Consider the following 7,382-nt stretch of genomic DNA (forward strand, 5'->3'; position numbering starts at 1 on the left):
GTTTAGCCAAGTCGAGTACTTTCAATGGAAATAAAGATACGAAAAAGAATGTCTAGTGACGCTACTTGTAAGAAAATGTTATAAGAAAATAACGGTACCAACTTTTACTTGTTTACCAAGTCGATTTTTTTATATTTTCAAGGCTGAAAATAGTGCTCGTTGCACCACTACTACCCCGCCCAAACAAAACATGGCAGTATTATTCCATCGTTTTAACTATCTGACTGTTATGTTGACAGAGAATTCAATCTGGAATCAGGTATGTTCTGGACAGTTAGAATGATCCAAATATTAATAGCCATCATTACCTCGAAGTTCTGTACTGACATGCAGAAGTTCAAGTGTAACGTGAACCGACATCTTGCTGCCCAAATCCCAACATAGTACCCCAGTAGTTGTTGCCCCTGATAGTAGCACCCTACAATAAAGTGGCAATGTGCCTTGTTTGGAGTGAAAATGTAAAAAAAACAAATGATATTAGCAGATTTAACAAATGCGGAAAAATACTTCTAAAAAGAGTTAAAAATGTCTCATATAAATATAATATCCAGGAAACCCTGAAGCCTTATTATTTTTAAAGCTCTGCTCCCTGGCATGTGATATTGTGTCGTAAATATAACAGGAAAGCTCACTGCGTCATTCGATCTTATTTTTTCATGTTACTTGGAGTTATTCCGAGTTAAACATGAAAGGTGCAGTATGCAGATCCTTTTTTTTCAAGATGAGCAAAGAAATGTGGCGGGTGATAAAAGTGTGAAAATGTCTTTCTGAGAAAGTGCGAGTGAGAGAAAAAGAAATCTCCGATGGAATGGATTTGCGTGTTGAAGGCTGAAATAGATTTTCTTTCTAAGTTGCTGTGTGGCTGGCCCAGCGGTTGCCACATGCAATCAGGTGTTTCGTTTATCATAGAAGAAAAAAGACGATAGAATAAGAAGAAAGAGAAAATAAATAAAATGAAGACGAAGACACTGAAAAGGGGGCGTTGTTGCAGAATTGTTAAGGAAATGTGAATTAAAAGATATCAATGGAATATGTAGGAATAAAAAAAATTATATGTAAATTGCAAAAAAGGGATGAAAATGAGAAAGATAATGCAAAATCGGGGAAAAAGGGGAAACTAGTTAAAGAAAAAAACATTAAGAAAGAAAGAAATCTACAGTATAAATCTTACCTGTCTGTTTGTATGTATGTATGTATGTATGTATGTATGTATGTAAGGCAGCCTTTCTAGGAGAAGCAAATCTCTGATTTAAAAAAAACATAAAGCGGGAGACCAGTACCCGCATTAAGCTGATCTGCAGTTTAATTTGTTGTTGGCTATCTTGCACTTGCTTGTTGCTGGATCTCAACATTTTGAACCGAGAGAGAGAGAGAGAGAGAGAGAGTTAGCTGTCGTACAAAGCTAAGAATCTGTAACATCATCTGTGTATAGATGGTATTTATTTGCTCCCCCACTGAGCAAATTAGGCACAAGGCCGTTTTTAATGTGAGGTAAAAACCAGCTCCCCTAAAAGGGGTCACTCTGGTTACCAAAAATAATAATTATCCCAGTATAGAGGGTTTCCCCTCCATTGACTGGTACAAATTATCTTAAGTGCAGTATCTGCCGGAACAGATACTACACTTTGATCTTGACACCATCATCTGTGTATAGATACTCCCTCAGGCATTTGTCAATAAAAATAGTCCTGTGGCGATGGAAAAGTTGTGACGCGTGGAAGCTTGAAATGCTGGAAGCATGTAATAATTAATCTAAATGGCCGTCTTCAGGGTCATGCCTGCTTAAGCGTGTGAATTCACCGGTGGGACTAAAAAAAGTCATTTTGGGGCTCAGGGACTATAAATGTCTGAGGGAGTGGCACTCGTCTGACAAGACGTTGCAATCGTCATGTATATATGCGTGCATGTATGTATGTATGTATGTATGTATGTATGTATGTACGTATGTATGTATGCATGTATGTATGTATGTTTGGCAAAAACCTTCGACAGAATTGACGGATTTTTACAAGAAATCATTTTGAAGGATGACACTTCGGACGGCAAATATCGAAAAATTGTCCCAAAGCATTAATTCCTTCACCTTCAACAGGGAGGCGTTGCAGAAAATCGTTCCTGCATAACAATTTAGCCGAACACGCATGCGCAAAAAACATCTTGAATTAGAAACATTACGAAAGAAAGTAATAGTGAGTAACTAAAAGGGAATCGTGACAAAAAGAAAAAATGTTGGTTAAGAAAGAAACGAATAGGTAATGAAAAATACTACTTAAAAAGAACAAATTAATAAAAAGCAACGCGAAGAAATAGAAGACTAGAAAAATGAAACAAAGAAATAATACGTAAATATAATTTAAATAAGAAAAAAAAGAAATTAAAGAAATACAAATATACTAATAATAAATCTGTAAGTTCAGTTGTTTCTTTCTATGTCTTGCTAAAACTTAAAAATACTCAACAAATGCACACAACGTTACTATTTCTTTTTATCGGCCTTACCACGGTAAAGACAAAATGTTAAAAAAAGAAAATAATTCATTATTTGGCGATAATGTGGGCATTTATATTTTTTGTAATATTATCAGAAAGGAAATGCGAGGTTTTATGATATCATGTAGTAATACAAGACAAAAAATGAGTTAGCAATTTTTTAATTGAAATTTTTACATTAGTAGACGTTAACTACGGATTAAATTTATTGCTTCTTAACTATTAGAATTAAAACTATTAGAGTTAATATTATCATTTCTCTGAAGAGAAAGGGGAGGGAGAAACTTGGTTTTATTAGTGATCTGATGACCTCCTGAGATTTTTTTGAAATTGTCATTTGTGAAATCTAATTTCTTCTAAGAGGGGCATGGTTTTAATAGTGTTGTTGAAGCCTACTTTAATAAATAAGTGGCAAATATATTAGACAGAGCAATTGTTTTCAAAACAGTGTTGCTCAAGATAAAGAACTTTCCGTCCCTTTGTTGGGTTTTTTCCGGCAGTCTTACTCCAAAGTATGTAATGTCTTAGAGAGAGCAGGTAATAAACTAAAAATGCTAATTATTAGTCGCGTGCAAGCGACTCTATAAGTCACTCCGTCGGTCCGTCGGTCGGTCGATCGGTCTGTCGGTCGGTCTGCCCGTAAGACTTTTGTGCTTGGTCTTTTTGGTTAAGATCAAAGGTATGTTGTTAATACGTGCTGTTCTTAGCTTTTTAAGCTTTTCTTGGCCTTTTGGCCAATATCAAAATGTAGTATCTGTTCTTACTACATGCTGTACTTATGTTTGTAACTTTGTGATATAAAGTGGGGGATCACTTTTCTCTATTAATTTAATGTAAAATGATCACCCATTTTACAACCAGTCAGATTGAAAGCCATTCAAGTAATTCTCCAGATCATTCAAGTTGTTTTTGAAGGATTCCAGTTATTTTTTAAGCATTCAAGTCATTCTTAAGGTCATTCAATTCATCCTTAAGTTCATTAAAGTCATTCTAAGTCATTTCAGCCCATTTTTCGGTCATTTTAGTTTATCTTTAAGAATTTCATGTCAATCCTACATTCACGCATTCATTCATTACACGAGAGCACGCGACTAATGGCTATCGGCCTTGTTCTAAATAGAGTAGATGTGTTTAGATCAGGAATTGGCGCAATATTTTTGCAAATTGAAGTTTCAAATTTAGTAAACGCTCACTCGGAATTTAATTCGTTGTTCCTTGTCTGTTGTTATTATCGCCATCATTTTTGTTTTTTGTTTTGCAAAGAGAGGAGAAGTGGTATTAGTAAAGATAGTTGAACATCTTGAAGCATAAAAATGTTCTTACCAAAATTACCGTAGCTTTTTTTTAATTTTTTTTTTTTTTTTACATTTTCACCCCAAACAAGGCGCATTGCCACTTTGGTGTAGGGGCTACTATCAGGGGCAGCAACTACTGGGGCACTATGTTGGGATTTGGGCAGCAAGATGTCAGTTCACGTTGCACTTGAACTTTTGCATGTCAGTACAGTTGGGGAAGCAGGAACTTGGAATGAAATTCCAGAGTCTAGCGGTTCTTAGGAATAAACTACTTGAGTAGAAAGATCTTTTACATCTAGAGATCTCTACTGTGTGGGGTGGGATTTAGCTGCCTGTCGGGTTTGTCGAGAGTGTCTACGTCGTGGGGGCACAAGTTTCTGCAGTTCGTCAGAGCATTCACAATTAAAATACTTGTAGAACAGGCAGAGGGATGCAACGTTTCGTTGATGGGACAGTTAGAATAAAATAATCCGAACATGGTTGATATGCCGCAAAGCATAACAACCAAGTTTATTAAAATGTTTTATACGTGATTGTCGACAACCTGCATAATGTAAATCGTTAATTACTTTATTCTCTCAAAATGTTACGAATTTTATAAAGATTTCATCGAATATATTAGGTCATCGTTCTCGTGTATTAACCTTAATGAACTCGCAAACATATGTTCAGTGTGGTAGCGAGAATTATATCATTGTAAAAGAACTATAAATATAACGCAAATAAAGCAAAATAAATTCTGTTGCATAATTAAGATAATGTAAAACTCTATTTATAATGGTTATCCGTTCGTTTATTCAAATTATTATCGGTTAAGATTGAAGTAATGTTTTAAACATGACGTAGATTATATATTATTTTAATTGGAATTCATTATTGAGATGAGTATAATTAATTAATTTATTTATTGCGGACTATTATCCTCATCTTTCTTAGTTGTTGTTTCACAACGTTTTAGCCAACTATTCCTCTGTCCTTCGTCAGTAAGTAATCCTGCCGGGATAGGAACTCCGAATTTCCTAACTGCATCCTTAGCAATTACTGCCTTCTATAGTTGTTGTCGTCTCACCAAATTTTTGTCAAATAAGCGTCCAGTCGGTTTTGGGTAGGATTGAAACCGCTATCTTCAGACAATTCTCACCTGGACAACAACTAAATAAATTAATAAATAATACTCATCTCAATAATGAATTCCAATTAAAATAATTTATACACATTTCGGTAAAGACCCGACCATGGAAGATCAGATAATAAATAAACGTAGATTTATAAGACCAAAAAATCTAACTTTGATCGTCCTTCGGGACCCGTGGCGTAGTTGATAGAGACGTTGAATCAATACGGTTCAAGGTGAGAATTGTCTGAAGATAGCGGTTTCAATCCTACCCAAAGTCGGCCAGAGGCTTACGAGGCCAAAAGCGTGGTGAGACGACAACAACTATGGAAGGCAGTAATTGTTGAGAATGTAGTCAGGAGATTCAGAGGAATAGTTGGCCGAAACGTCGGGAAACAACTACGAAAGATGAGAATAATAGTCCGCAATATATAAACAAATAACGTAACTCATAAATCTATAGTGTCATGTATAAATTATAATTATATTATTAAGGTTATGTTTGTTTCTATTCATAAGAAAGACCTAATAAGTTAGTAAAAACTTTACCTTAAGACCTCAAGATTTTCGTCGTGTCATTCGCTTTGTTTGTTTGTTTGTCTGTTATTAATTTGATATTCACTATTTCTAAAAAAAAATAAAATAGTGAAGAGTGTTGATACTTTGATGAGAGATAAATGCCACAGAAGATTTATTATTTTGAAATAAATTAAATTGTGACTAATCGATTGTTAGGTATACAAATAAAATGTTTAGTTATAAAAGTGGGAATTCTAATGGAACTAAATAATATGTATTTGGTTGGTGTATAATAACTGTGTTTTTTGTTTAAACTTCAACCAATCCCTAACAAGCCCTTGTGCCCCCCTCGACGGATATACACCCGATAAACCTGACAAGCAGCGAAATCCCACCCCTACGCAGTGGAAATCTCTAGATGTAAGTAAACCTTCTACTCTAATAGTTTCTTCCTTAGGATGTCTGGATTTTGGAATTCCCTTCCGGGTTCCTGCTTCCCTGACTGTACTGACATGCAGCAGTTTAAGTGTAATGTAAACAGACATCTTGCTGCTCAACTCCCTACATAGTACCCTTATAAATTATGTCCCAGATAGTAGCCCCCACATCAAAGGGGCACTGTGTCTTGTGTGTGATGAAAATGCAAAAAAAAAAAAAACAGATTTCTTCTTATCGCAGAGGTCATGCGGAATTCGCTCAATGAATTTTTCGCTCTTTTCAAACGATTTTACTATTTATGCAAGACAAATTAATGCACCAAAATGTACAACTGCTTCTGCTGATTCTCTGTTAGTGTGATAAATTAGGTGCAACAAATAATTCTTACTGTTTTATTTCACGTTAAAAATCTTTGAAAGGTATAAATATGTTTTATTTTGTTTCAGACTTAGGGGGATATGTTTTAAAAATACAAGGCAAACAAAAGGAAACGAATGTTCCCTTAAGAAGCGTTTTATGATAAAAGTGTTGTTTAAATTTAAACTGTAAATATAAGTTTGAGAGGCAAATTCAACGGTGATGTGTTTATATATATATATATATATATATATATATATATATATATATATATATATATATATATAAACAAACATTTGTTTGTTTATAAATCAAACTTTCCGACGTCATAACGTCTTCGTCAGGATAGGAAAACCTTTTTTCTTTTTCGTGCATTGTGCCACTAAGATAAATAATGTCGATGCGGTATTCTTCAACGGCGATGTTTAAAATGTTCAAATCAGAGGATCTGCGTGGCCGCGCGTGAAGTGAATTATGAAGATTATTTATCTCTTCGTGATAAAAACGTTGTTTTAACGCAAATTGAAAATGCAAGGTTAAAAACCCAAGTCAACGCAAATAATATAAAAATAACATTTATTTGTTTACAAATCAGACTTTTTGATGTCATAACGTCCTCATCATTGGTACAGGGTGACCCACTTAAAAGTAGCCCAGAAAATGGTGTAGAGAGGAGAAATATTCTTTTATTGTGTAAATTACCTGTTCCATCATTTAAATTACATGTAGTGTTATGAAAGATGATGGAAGTACTTCCAGTTGACATCTATACATTTCTGGGAACGTTTAACAACGTTTTCAGATACTACCTGTAGATCTTCTCTGGTGATTCTCCTGATAGCATTGGTAATGTTCTCGTTTAGTTGGTCGAGATTGTGAGGATTATTTGCATAAACTTTTTGTTTTAAAATCTCCCAAAGATAAAAATCACATGATGACAAGTCCGGGGAACGTGGTGGCCATAACTCTTTGCTTATTGTTCTCTCTTCCGTAAACATATTATAAACTCGTATCAATGATCTGTAAGACGTGTAGCATGTAGTGCAATTTTGTTAGAAAGAGAATTACATTTTGTCTTGTGGTGTCAGTTTGTCTGTAAGAGAAGGATTAGAGAGATCGGCCTACTTTATAGTGTACCACCCTGTAGAAACAGTTTTTATTATTTTTAT

The 7,382-nt window shown here is 34.6% G+C and overlaps 1 pseudogene; it reads left to right on the plus strand.

Moving 5' to 3' along the window:
• The first annotated feature begins 3,204 nt into the window (after nt 1-3,204).
• Nucleotides 3,205-3,367, plus strand: LOC145274905 (U2 spliceosomal RNA; annotated as a pseudogene).
• Nucleotides 3,368-7,382: the final 4,015 nt, after the last annotated feature.

Source organism: Euprymna scolopes, chromosome 4, assembly GCF_053919585.1.
Source record: "Euprymna scolopes isolate OS-2025 chromosome 4, ASM5391958v1, whole genome shotgun sequence".
Lineage (NCBI taxonomy): Eukaryota > Metazoa > Mollusca > Cephalopoda > Sepiida > Sepiolidae > Euprymna > Euprymna scolopes.